The sequence below is a fragment of the Coenobita brevimanus genome, chromosome 24 (assembly GCF_032717465.1).
Source record: "Coenobita brevimanus isolate Jiangsu-jjx chromosome 24, ASM3271746v2, whole genome shotgun sequence".
Taxonomy (NCBI): Eukaryota; Metazoa; Arthropoda; class Malacostraca; order Decapoda; family Coenobitidae; genus Coenobita; species Coenobita brevimanus.
In genome coordinates this window covers 58,315,784-58,330,236 of record NC_136977.1, presented here as the reverse complement: position 1 = coordinate 58,330,236, position 14,453 = coordinate 58,315,784, and positions in this window count along the sequence as shown.

The following is a 14,453-nucleotide window of genomic DNA, read 5'->3' as shown; positions in this document are numbered from 1 at the left end:
TTTCATCTCCCCTCTTCCTCATCTTCTCCCCAGCCTTTCTCCGTGTCTCCTTCTTTCCTCTTCCTCTTGGGTACATCTTCCTTCTTTTTTATTTTCTGTCTGCTTCCTTCCTCTTCCACTGGCACCTCCTCTTCCTGTTTCCATCTCGCTTATCCTTCCTTTCCTTTGCTCTTCTGTTTACATCTGTCCTTTTCCTGTCTGTCTGCCTTCTTCCTCTTCCTCTCTCACCTTTCCCCTTCCTGTTCCTCTTGCTCCCTCATCTTCCTCTTATCTCCCTTTTCCATTTAACCACTTCCACTTACTTCCTCATCTGTCTCTTTGCTTTCGCCTCTTCCTCTCTCACTTACATATTTTCTCTTCCTATTTCTATTGCATTTTATTCCTTCCTTTTCCTCTTGTGTCTTCCTCTTCATCTATTATTTGCATCCTTCCTCTTCCTCTTCTATCTGTCTCCTTCCTCTTCATCTGTTTGCATCCTTCCTCTTCCTGTTTCTCCTTCCTTTCCTTTCCTACTCTTTTTTTTTCCTGCCTTTCTTCCTTCATATCCCTCCTTCATCCTCATCCTCGTCCTTATTTGTCTCTTTTGTCTTCCTGTTCCGTTCTTATCTTCCTCTTCCTCTTCTCCTTACCTCCTTCCTCTTCCTCCTGCATTTGTCTTTTTCCTTGTTCCTCTTCTTATTCTCCTCTTCTTCCTCTTTCATAAAAGTCTCTCCGTCTTTATATTCTTCCCTTGTTCTTTCCTACTTTTGAATATACCCCATTTCTGTCTGTCTCTCTCTCTCTCTCTCTCTCTCTCTCTCCCTCCCTCCCTTAATTTCCCTTACATTCTCATCTCCCATTCCCTCCCTACGACTTTCCTCCCTCCCTCTCTCTGCCCTTCCCCCTCCCTCGTTATTCTAAATCATCAATATTCCCTCTCTCATTTTCTGCTTGTCTTCCTCCCCCTCCTCGTCTCACCATTTTCTCCCGCCTCTCTCTCTAATTTCCTTTTCTCTCCTCCACCATAAAATAAAAAGATACACAACCAAACTGTATATTTCAAGATTTTTTTGTTTCACTATCTCAGCCCTATAAGGAAAATTCACTCCCTTATTTCATACTCGGAATGAGATGAGTTGGTGCCCAGAAGGAAAAAATATAATAATAATAATAATAATAATAACAATAACAACAACAACTAGAAAGCACTCACAGAGCCCATACATCCGCCAGTGCCATTGCCATTAAAAAGGGTCCGGATCTGGATCCGTGGATATATTGTGTGTAATACATAGAATCCGGATCTGCCCCCAAATTTAATCAGTTGTTCCTTGACCCATGGCCCACCCTTCCACAAAATTTCTCTGAAATTCATTAAGAACTTTTGGAGATACCGTGTGGACAAACAAACATAGCTCACTCCAGCCTCGTTGGTGGAGGTAATAATAAAAAATATATGATAGTGAGAAAACTCATGAATAGGATGCCCAGTGATATGAACCACAATTATTTCCTCATGGCCTATCTTAGTTGTATTAGATGCAACCCCAGTGGTCTGCAGGCTGATGTTGCCCTCCTCCTGCAGTCCACCGTTCTCCTTTCGGCATAGGGAGGGAGACGAGGGACGTTTGTATAACCAGACAGTCCCGCCGCTCATCCACACCAGTGCCACCACGTGAAGGCGTCCCTCTAAAACACCTCTCACGTCTTTAATATTATGATCAGAAGATAATCGTCATATATATTAATTGGAGGTTTCTCTACACCCCAGCATGCTCAGTTTTAACACCTTCACTGCGATGACGTCTCTCTCTCTCTCTCTCTCTCTCTCTCTCTCTCTACCGTATTGCTACCCCCGGACGACTGACTCAAGGGATGACATTATCAGACAAATTTACCATCAGTTTACTTAGATATGATTTTACAGGAAGAACTAGACAAGGGAAGAATTTACACACCTTTCCCTAATCATCCTCCAGAAAGTTATAACCTACTGTAATTTTTCGCGTCGTAACTAAAGATTTTCTTGTGAAGTTAGAAGGGGACAAGGAGGATGATTCAACCGCCTCCTTGTCTCTCCTGGATGTGTGTGTGTGTGTGTGTGTGTGTGTGTGTGTGTGTGTGTGTGTGTGTGTGTGTGTGTGTGTGTGTGTGTGTGAGATTAAGATGGTTTTTTTACGAACCTGAGAAATTTAATAAAGTCTCCATTAACTCTTTTAGTACCATGAAGATTTTTTGCAATTTATTCAGGCTTCAACCAGACGATTTTATTCAGTTTGGTGGTATAGAGGCAAAAAAAATTGGTTCCTTCTCTGCATGATAATAATAATAATGATAATAATAATAATAATAATAATAAAACAGGTCACCGTGTTGCGGGGGTTAAAAGCAAGACCCTCAGTCCTAAAAAAAAAAAAAAAAAAAAGGAAAATAGAAAATAAGAGAGAAAATAATCACCATAGACTTCCCGTATTGCAGAAGAGCACGACCCTTAACTTCCCCCCCCCCCAAAAAAAAAAAATGCCGTATTTCAGGGGTTAATAATACGACCATCAGCCCCCCTTAAAAAAAAAAAAAACATTTCAGAGATTAAAGGTACGACCATCAGCCCACACCAAAAATAAATAAATAAATAAATAATAATAAAAATCGCAAGGGTTAAAAATACGACCCTTAGTCCCACATAAAAAAAAAAAAAAGTCGCCGTATTGCAGGGGTTGAGAAAACGACCCTTAACGACGACCCTTGGCACCCCCCCCCTCCCCTGCCACCCCTCCCCATCGGCCACAGTGTTATGAAATACACCACCACCATCTAGGGTTATATAATCCAGCCAGGCGGGGTGGGGGCGGATCCAGTGAGGGGAGGGGGAAAGAGAACGGAAGGAAGGGAAGGGGGGGAGGGGGAGGAGAACGGAAGGAAGGGAAGGGGGGAGGGGGAGGAGAACGGAAGCAAGGGAAGGGGGAGAAAGGGGAGAGGGAAGAAGACTGGAGAGGGAAAGGGGAAGGGGGTAGTGGGAAGGGGAATGGCTGTACCGTATTCATAAACTTTCTTAGGCTTTTCGACTCCAATGCAATGTTTTTTAGATCTAAGATAACTTTTATTTACTTTACGAAAAAACCCTAGTAAGGAGGGGTTTGTGAAGGCTGTATGTAACCCCTTCAGTTAAAAAAATAAGCCTCATCGAAGCCAAATAAACTCGTCTGAAGGGAACAAGAATAATATGGAAAGTTTATGATCTGAGGCAAAGGAATGAGTGCTAAAGGAAGGAGTGCTAAAGGGAGGAGTGCTAAAAAGGCTCCTGACCCGACGAGAAAGCGACTCCAGGGGTGGGATGGTCAGACACATCTACTATCGATTCCCTGCCGTAACTTAGGTATGTTTTCATAGGAAATAGTAAATAAAGGAAGATTTTGCCCTGCTTTCCATGATCATCCTGCAGAAAACAGTTATAACCTGCTGTAATTTTCGCCTCTTAGATTTATTTAAGAAGCCAGAACAGGAGACTGAGGAAGATTTGAAGCCTTGTCCTTCCTGCAAATCGACATGGAATTGATCGTAAGTGCGTTTGCGTATCTCGGTCCATTCGTTAATCTCGTCAGCTTGGAAATTTGTACCTAGCTCCTCTCCCATAGCTATTTATTCTGCGTATTGCACCTCATCATTCACTTTCAGGGCTGTTATCCCTGCTCTGTGTCTGCGGACACTGGAGATGGACCCCTTCACGCGGTGGCACAGATATGAGATGTGACTAGATTGCCTGTTTAATACAAACGTCCCTCAGTTCACTCCCAGTCCACCAGATGATTGATGGTGGACACGTTAACATATTCTTTCGTGTTATTTATGCGACCATTGACAACATAAACAACATACAAGAAAAAATAAAGGGATAATAAGCAAAATATATCTCTAAGGACGACGCGCAACTGAGCCTTCCAAACAAACGAGTCTATGGCGTCAGGAAGGGGGCCGCGTTCCTGCCAGCTGTATCTCCTAGAACTCTGGCAGAACTTTCTAAACTTCCGCCTTCCTCTGACTACGGTGCTGAGATATTGGGATCGTTGTATCCTGGGCTTAGCAGGCTTCGAAGCACCTCTTCCTTTTGCGAATTATCTTGTACATTTCACCTCGGAATTCTTTTGTATGCCTCTTATATTATTTTATCGGCACTGCATAAATACCACTTGTGAGAAGGTTAAAGTGCCATCTATAGAAATTAAGTGGTAAGGACTAATTGTTGCTCAGCTGTATGTAAACCCAGTGGACTGCAGGCTGAAGTTACCCTCCTCCTGCAGTCCACCATGCTATTGGGGGTGAGGGGGGGACGGAGGGAAGTGAGGGACGTTTGTGTAACCGGACAGAGGAGCTACCCAGCTATATCTGTGCCACCACGGGAAGGCGTCCCTCTTCAGCACCACAGGTACTAGAAGGCTCCCTAGGCTCATTCTCGTCGATTAAAGAAGCTCCCTAACATCTCTTCCCAAGCGATTTATTTTGGTTATTACACCTTGCCGTTATCGTCAGTTACTTTAAACATTCCAATATAACCATACTCTACATCCATAACTTGCTAAATTATATTCCCCAGTCATATCCAAAAACAAATCGCTAAGGAAGAGGTGTTAGGGAGCTTCCTTGCCCGATGAGAATACCCTATACAACACAAGACTGGAACCTCAGGAAGGGGGGGAGGGGGGTGGGGGGCCGCGTTCCACTCCGGATGTATCTCGCGGAACTCTGGTGGAACTTCCCCAACTCTCGCCTTCCTCTGACTGCGGATCTAAGATATTGGGCCGTAATCTCGTGAATTTAGGTCCCCCCGGCACTTCTTCGTGACTATTTTATTCCCACACACGGTACAGCTGCGGTGACCCCTTTTGGCTGCGATTTGCGGTACCTATTCTTCATGTATTTTCCATTTATTTTCCATTTATTTCAGTTAACGTCAAAGTCGAGTGGATTAAATGACCAACAAATAATGAAGAAGGTAACTGAATCTATAAAAAATAAACAAAATAAATAAAAAAATAAAAAAATAATAAAAATAAATAAAAGCTATCACCTGCTTGTAAGGAAATAATTAACAGACAAACCATGGAGACGAAATATTAACACCTACTTATATAAGGAAGTTGGTCACAAGGAGTGGAGCAGTTAGAGAGAGAGAGAGAGAGAGAGAGAGTGGGAGGGAGATTATTTCAGTATTTTGCCTTTCTTTAATCTCAGTCAAGTTCCAGGCACCAATCAGTCTCTGGAGAGGTAAATGAAGTCCAGGAAGATTTGCAAAAAATTTATGAATGCAACTTTTAAAAATAGAAAATTAAAAAACAACCATGAATACCAACATTAAATTCTTGTGTGGGATCCCAGCCAATGAAAGAATTTTTTTTTGCAATTACATAGGAATCTGTTAACCATTTTTTTCCCCCTCAGCCTCAAGGATTTCATAATAAGCCTCGATATTTTCTCTCTCGACACCCACACAGTAACTCAGTGAATGTTCTGTTGAACAAAAATGTACTGAGAAAAATTGCCGAGGTTTCCCAAATGAGCGTTTTCTGTATACTGATGATTTTTGCACCGGCGTTTGTGATGCGTGAGTGGGTGTTGAGTTCCTTGAAACGTGTGTGTGCGTGGGGGGGAGTTTGTGTGTGTGTGTGTGTGTGTGTGTGTGTGTGTTGGAGGGTCTTTGTTCCAACTTAGGATGCTCTTGTTAAGTTTTCTCTGCACTCAGGCTGGAAGGCAACAATCTTGGATAGACTTCCTGTACGGTGGAGGAAAAAAAATAAAAAGAGAATCCCATTATTGGAACGTTCTGTAGATACTGGAAAAAGAAAAAGAAAAATACTTCTTGCGGACAGGATGAGCTGAGTTGGGTGGAGCTTTTTAATTATAAGGAGGCCTGTGTCAAGTGTACGAGTTGACACTTCAGTTCCGACACTTGACTTTCTCCCGACGTGTTCTCTCCACTTACCACTTGACATTCAAACTCTTCGCCTAACTCCTTGTCACTAGGTTCACTTACTGTTTAAGCGCAGACTGTGATTACCCTGGCGAGGGGCGCGAGGTTCGTACACACACACACACACACACACACACACACACACACACACACACACACACACACAGTAGACGATTGGGAAGCAGAGGAAGTGAAGAGACAAAGACAGAGAAGTATTCTTTTTAAACCCTTTCTGTCCGATTACATTTTAAATTTATTGCATCTACCTTCTGATGATTTTATTCTGCTTTATAAAATACCTTGAATTGTGAAAGTGTTAATGAGGCACTATAACTACAAATTACCTTCGAATTTCTCTCTCTCTCTCTCTCTCTCTCTCTCTCTCTCTCTCTCTCTCTCTCTCTCTCTCTCTAAAACGAATAAAATCGTTTGGTAGTAGCCATAACAGCATACAAATACGTCATCGTAGTGAATTGGTTAAGGGAGAAAAGGAAAAGAGTGGTAGAGGAATATTTGAAGAGAGGAGACGAGGAACTGGTCTTGCTTCTAAGTCGTAATTCTTAATATATCGCGTTACATCATTTTACGTCATGATTTTTAACACATCGCCTCTCAGTTACGTACGTCTTTATTTACCATAGCCTCTGTTGTAATAACGTCATGATTCTCAACCCATCGCCTCTCCAGTATAAGTGATTCTAAAACCATCATCTAACGTTAATATTCTGTATGCCATGATTCTCTTGTGTAATAATAATAATAATAATAATAATAATGATAATAATAGTTCACTGCCACGAAGACTGCTTATCGTCAGAGGTGGTTAAGATCCAAGGCCACGGATGCTTTACCCTGTGCTTCGTTTCATCTGGTCGAATCATATGCTTCGGGCAAGTGGGTTCGCGCTCCGAGACTGCCTTGTGCTCTGTGTTACCTGCTGTGATCCTTACTTCACATGTTTACGTCTTGCTTTCATTGGCGTTCGTCGTAACTTTCACAGGCTCTTCTTCCTTGCTTTCCATGTTTCTTTCTCTCTTTCATCCCTTCCTTCTTTCTTTCTCTCTTTCTTCCTTTCTTTCTTTCTCTCTTTCTTTCCTTCTTTCTTTCTCTCTTTCCTCCTTTCTTTTAATGGTCGGAGTTAGGTTTCTTGTATATATAAATTTTTTTGAGTACATAACTGAAACGATAGGCTTATTGGTTTTACTGACTGTATTGGCATAAACTGCATGTATCTGAGGACTGTTTACTCACATGTAGGTCAGTCTACCCATGATTCTTGGTTGCTGCACATCACTCTCGCCGCCGGGAGTCTGAAATATATTTAAACCCTTTCCATCACGTTTCATGTCAAATACACGTCATTTTCTTAAAACTGATATTACACCGGTTCATTTCTGTGTTGTCTGTATATCAAGGGTTTATTTATATTTACATGATCTCGGTGGTTTGCACATGACTGGAATCCTGTCCACAGGAAAGGACAAGTGATGAGCATGTGGACACTGCGGTTACTGTCTCTAAATCACTGCTGTTATTATGGAAAGTTTAAGGTGATCACAGTGTAATTAGTGCATACCTAAGTGTCCCTGTACTGCTGATTCTACTGCCAAGGTATAGTGACAGTGACCTGGAGACTGGAGGCTGACAGAAGTGGAGGACCAAATGGCAGGAGAATGTAAGTACCTCGAGAGAGAATTTTTAGATGCTAGATTTAATGAGGTCACTGCTAGGTTAGGCAAGAAGGATAGAGTAAGAATAGAAGATAGAATAAAAATAGAAGAATAGAATGAGTACAGAAGATTAAGTAAAAAGATGGAATAAGAAGCCACAAAATCACAGACGGGCAGAGTTTACGATGTATACTGATGTGGGAATGTGGGTGTGTGGGGTGGAGTAGAAGTAAGTGTAGGTGTCGGGTGGGAATGTGGGTGTATGTGGGTGGGTATGAAGGGAGTGAGAATGCCCGGGGTGGGAATGTGGGTGTGTGGGGATGCGTGGGATGGGAGGATGTGGTGGGAACGTGGATGGACTGGTGGGGTGGGGTGGAGATAGATTGGCGAGTGTGGATGGATGGTGCTCTTTTTTCAGGGGATTCTGTTTTTAACCTGGTTGTGTGTGTGTGTGTGTGTGTGTGTGTGTGTGTGTGTGAAGGTGATTTACGTGCCTACCATTAGAGTAACGTGGGAAAGGCGGGGAAATGGTGTAGTTACGTGGCTCCACCGCGAGAATCTTACCGAGTTTGTGGTGTCGTCGTGTAAGTGGAATAGTTAGCACATACACTACCAGGAGACCCGTGTTGCAGCAAGGGAGAAAATTGTTAGATGTTTCAAAGCCGCTGGACGTCACTCAGTTCATGCCAACACACAGCATAGTATTTTTTGTTACGAGAAAACTATAGAATGTTCCCAAGTCGCTATGCATGTAGTAGTTCCTTGGCAACGCCTCAGACGTAGTGATGTTTTATTATGAGGAGGAAAGACAACTATATTTTACCTTAATTTCGCCCAGATTTTCGTCATTTTTTAGCTTGTTTCTCGCAGCTCAGTTACAGAATAATACTACAGCTCGTTCCATTTTTCAGCACTTCCTCCTTACTAGTATCACATTCTAGTGCTAATCAGTCGTTACAACTGACCGTTCAAGATGGAGAGATGGCAATTTTAGACCCAGCGGAAAACGGGTCTTCTGGGTGTTGCTAAACCGCTAAACGTCTGGAAATACCTTGGCAACACTGGAGTCAAAGGTATTCTACGTGACAAATCCATTATGACAACACTGCAGCTATAACGAAACTAAGAATTGAACGTGGAGAGAGAGAGAGAGAGAGGCGTCACCTTGCCATCCCATGCACGCTCTTCCCCATCAAAGACCTCGCTAATGTGAAAATATATTTGCGCGAAAATGCCCGAAGCGACGACATATTGAGCCTTTAAAAATGTACATTAATTTTCCTGTTCCCGTTAAGTTGTGAGATTCATTATCATTGTAGAAAAAGACGGCAGAATATGACACAAAAATGCTTCGTGGTTTCGAGGACACTGGTATCAACGTTAATTAGAACTTCGTAATAATTATTTTTTTTTTTTTAAGTCTCAGAAAGAAAATGAAAAAAGTCAAAAATAGAGAAAAAAATCCTCCCTCTTCCTCCTCCCCCCCCCTCCTTCTCCTCCTCCTCCTCCTCCTCCTCATCATCATCATCATCATCATCATCATCATCATCATCATCATCCATACATCTGTTCCCACCCTTGGTTGAGGACACACACACACACACACACACACACACACACACACACACACACACACACACACACACACACACACACACACACACACACACACACACACACACACACACACACACACACACACACACACACACACACACACACACACACACACACACACACACACACAGAGCAGTAAAATCAGAGGAATATGAGTGGCAGGTGTGAGGATACGTGTAAAGCAATATAGCGATGAATAACTTACTAATTACGCGAACGAACGAATGTCGCAATGATTGATGAATATATGAATGTATAATGAGCACCGTCTGTGTGTGTGTGTGTGTGTGTGTGTGTGTGTGTGTGTGTGTGTGTGTGTGTGTGACGTCCGTGCAATTGGAAGTGGAATTATTGCGAACTTGTGTGTGCATTTGCATCGAGTATTCACGGAAGCGGAGATGAAAGAGAAAACTGATGAATGAAAACAGAACGCCTGGGTAAAATCCTTGTTAATATGGACGATTAGATCCCTCAGTTCGATGACCTGTAGTTCTCATACTTGTGCTGTTTTCCGACTGTTGCTTTCTTCTTTAGGTAACGCCACCATACTGAAGGAGTTCCCGGAGGCTGTACCTAACCCATCCTGATGAAAATAAATAAATAAATAAATAAAAACAGTCCTAAGAAGGGGGATGTGGTAGCGACTGGAAACTGTCTCCATTAAATCTTGTTTTTACGATGATAATATTTTCGGTTGACTTTTCCTGCTTACCGATCTGTGTTTTTATTTGTTGTATAATAGGCTTCGCGTGATTAAGTGGTTAATAAGGATTTACACAAAAATTTGGTTGTTGACGAGAGTAGAGAAACTGATTAATAGTGTGTGAATAATCGGATAGTTTAACTGTGAGGAAGAGTGCAGTCTCGATCAATAGTCCCTTTTACACGCCAGGGATTCTAAAGTAACAGGGCGATATTCTCAGCCTGCCTGGTAAATACTAATTAGGTTAACAAGATATCTGTAATTTCTGAAACAGGTTGGAGGCAGTGTAAAGGAGCTATTGACCTTATTATACTTATTAGTTTAACAATATCCTTCTCAAACAGCATTCAGAGTTACGATAGAGGGTTGTATTTTGAGTGGCTTTGGCGATTTCGTAACACTTTTTCTGTAGCGATTTATTCTGTGTCTCTGCATGGTCGGAACGTGATTTGCAACATTAAATTAAGAGCATTCAAGGTGTTTGTTGAGAAACATAGAGATATCCTGTAATTTTGTCGTCACAACCTTACACAAACTCTGGAATTGGGTCATGTTGATTGAGCTGTACTGATGCAAACACAGACCAAAGCACATGAGACTGAAACAACTGGGTCGGAACTTGATTTGCAACACTAAAACAAACAGCATTTAAGGTGTTTATAGACGAACATAGAGATATCCTACAATTCTGTCACCGCTACATTGCATAAACTCGGGAATTTAGGTCGGGATAACAAACACAAACCCAGACCGAAGCATACTAGGCCGAAGCAGTTTCACAGCTGGGTCGGAACTTGATTTGCAACGCTAAACGAGCATCATTCAAGGCGCTAATGTGCTTATGAATAGCGGACACCAGCCCTGCACGTGATAGCCAGGAGTTAATGAGGTTTTGAGAGAGTATTCACGATCTGTAACTGGTGCGTCTGGGTTGGGTAAGAGGCTCTAAAGAGTTTATGAAGCAATAATTCGGACCATTGTATCGACTCCCTCCTTGCGCTATCTTCTTGCTGATAGCTCTGTTTTGGGGCATTATTGTTATTGTTATTAATGTTGATGCTTCTGTTATTATTATTATTATTATTATTATTGTTATTATTATTATTTATTATTACAGTCATCATCATTATCATCGTTGTCGTCGTCGTCGTCAGTCATCATCATCATCATCATCATCATCATCATCATCATCATCATCATCATCATCATCACCACCACCACCACCACCACCATTATTATTATTATTATTATTATTATTATTCATCACCATTATTGGCCTGGGAGGAAGGTAGAGTCCCGGAGGATTGGAAGTCAGGTATAATTATTCCCTTGTACAAAGGAAAAGGGGAAAAAGAAGTGTGTGGTAATCATAGGGGCATTTGTCTTCTTAGTATAATAGGAAAAGTGTATGGTAGGATACTTATAGACAGAGTTAGAGAAAGAACAGAGAAATTAGTTGGAGAAGAACAGGGAGGCTTTAGGAAGGGAAGAGGTTGTGTAGATCAGATATTCATTCTTAGATCTTTAGTGGAAAAGTTTCTAGAGAAGGGAAAGAAGTTGTATGCGGCTTTCATGGATTTGGAGAAAGCATATGACAGGGTGGATAGACAAGGATTGTGGAAAGTGTTAAGAATATATGGAGTAGATGGGAAGTTGTTGAATGCTGTGAAGAGTATGTATGATGGTGCTAAGGCTGCAGTGCGTGTGGATGGTGAACTAAGTGAATTTTTCTCTTTGAAAGTTGGTTTGAAACAGGGATGTGTCATGTCTCCATGGTTGTTCAATCTGTACATGGATGGGGTAATAAAAGAGGTACAAGGTAGGGTAGTGGATGTTGGAGTGGCCCTGGTGAGAGAGGATAGTGTTTGGAAACTCCCTTTACTGTTGTTTGCAGATGATACTGTGTTGTTGAGTGAAGATGAAGGGGAGCTGCAAGGCTTGGTGGATGAGTTTGAGAGAGTGTGTAAGAAACGGAACCTAAAGGTGAATGTAGGGAAGAGTAAAGTGATGGTCTTTGAGAGAGGTGAAGTCAGTGAATGTATAGCGAGGTTGGATGGTGAGGAATTGGAAAATGTGAGTACGTTTAAGTATTTGGGTAGTGTGATGAGTAAGGATGGAGGTTTGGAGGGTGAAGTGCTTGAAAGGGTACAGCAGGGAAGAAAGGTTGCTGGTTCCTTGAAAGCAGTGATAAGAAACAGGGAAGTGAGCATGGAAGTAAAAAAGTTACTACATGACAGTATTGTGATACCAACTCTAACGTACGGAAGTGAAGCTTGGACGTTGTTGGAAGGACACAAGTCAAGAGTGAGAGCAGTGGAAATGAGTTATTTAAGAGGAGCTTGTGGAGTCACGTGGAGAGACAGGCTGACGAATGAGGATATAAAGGAGCGTTGTGGTGTTGATGTGGATGTGATAGGAAGCGTTGTGAGGAACACACTGAGGTGGTTTGGCCATGTGGAGAGGATGGAGGGTGAAAGACTGACGAAGAGAGTGTATGTGAGTGAGGTGGAGGGTGGAAGAGGGAGGGGGAGACCGAGGATGAGATGGAGGGATGGGGTGGAGAGGTATATGAGAGAGGGGGGTGTGAGTTGGGAGCAGGGTAGTGAAATGGCGGGGGACAGGGCGACTTGGAGGCGATTTGTTTGTGGCCACCCCAAACGGGATTGAGGCGTCTGGCAATAGATAGATAGATAGATAGACCATTATTAGTCATTATCATTATTATTTTTTATACTGTTGCACTAGTTATTGGATCAACTAACTGCTCGTTCCCTCTCCAGTGATACTACAATTTACGTTTTATTATTAGTTAATAGTACATTAATATTAATATACTTTTTCATTTACCCTTTAACTATGTAGGGTTTTTCTTTGGATGAAATTGTCAGTAAGGAAGAAAGAAAAAAAGAAAAAGGACAAATTCTACCATCTCAAAATAAAATCGACGACGTTGATGAAACTGGAAAAAAAAAAAAAATGAAAACTGCAGTGAAAGTTTATATACAAAAATTTGCGTCAAATCTCAAAATATATTCGACTGAAGTTGGTGAAATCGAAAAACCAAGTATGATTTATCCCAGTGGAAGTTTAACCAGAAAAAACTGCGTCACGGAGTCGGTAATATTTCTTCCTTATGAGTCACATTTTAACACTTCCTGGTTCGCTTCGGCCTTGACCATTTCTTCAAGGTTGGCGAGGCTTGGTGAGGTTATGGAGCCAAGCCAGAGTCGCCTGTGTCTACACGTGGGGTCAGGTACCGCTTTTTTGGGTGATGTTGGCACTGCGATGATGTAACACTGCGATAATGTTGGCACTGCGATGATATTGGCACTGCAGTAATGTTGGCACTGCGAGATTATGATGTTGGCACTACGATGACGTAGGCACTGCGATGATGTTGGCACTGTGAGAATATGATGTTGGCACTGTGAGATTATGATGTTGGCATTGCGAGATTATGATGTTGGCACCGCAGTGACGTTGGCACTTAGAGATTATGATGTCGGCACTGCGATGTTGTTGGCACTGGTAGATTAAGATGTTGGCACTGCGAGATTATGATGTTGGCACTGCGAGATTATGATGTTGGCACTGCGAGATTATGATGTTGGCACTGCTAGATTAAGATGTTGGCACTGCGAGATTATGATGTTGGCACTGCGAGATTATGATGTTGGCACTGCGAGATTAAGATGTTGGCACTTCGAGATTATGATGTTGGCACTGCTAGATTAAGATGTTGGCACTGCGAGATTATGATGTTGGCACCGCGAGAGGCCAGTCAAGAGACATATAGAGATCTAGACCTGTACTTTCCAGTTAAGAAAGCCCTTTAACACCTTTTATTAATCGATTTATTTTGCTTATTTCACCTTGCCATCTTCTGAGCTACATAAATCATTCAAATATCACAGTTATATTAGCAGCTGTACCCATGAGTAAATCTATCTATCCAACTATCTATCCAACAAAAACACAGCTACCACAGTGACTCTTATTTGTGATCCGCCGTCCAGTATTTTCCCCCGCCAGCCTCACTCCATCATGGCCAACCCCTCCGTCACAGCAGCCAGGGGTAATGGTCAATAATTCCCCAGTCTCACCCTGGCCCTGGGAGGTGGCCCTGATAGCGTGGTATAGGTTGAGCTGAGATATTTGCTGGCCTGGCACATCATACGGGATAATATAATAAAGGAGTATATTAAAGACTGCCTTGTTTCTCTGTTCACTAGTTGTATTTCTGATCTGTTTGTAAATCTAAGGCTGTCTCTCGAAATGACTGGTATATGTTGTGCAGTACAGGGAAATTACACACACACACACACACACACACACACACACACACACACACACACACACACACACACACACACACACACACACACACACACACACAGACTCCCATCCGTGCATCCATTCGACTCCCAACAACTGACATGTATGATCATCTAGACAAACTCAAATGAATAGGACTTTACAGGACTCTTCAGCCGATAAACAGAAACGCCAGGCCATGCAT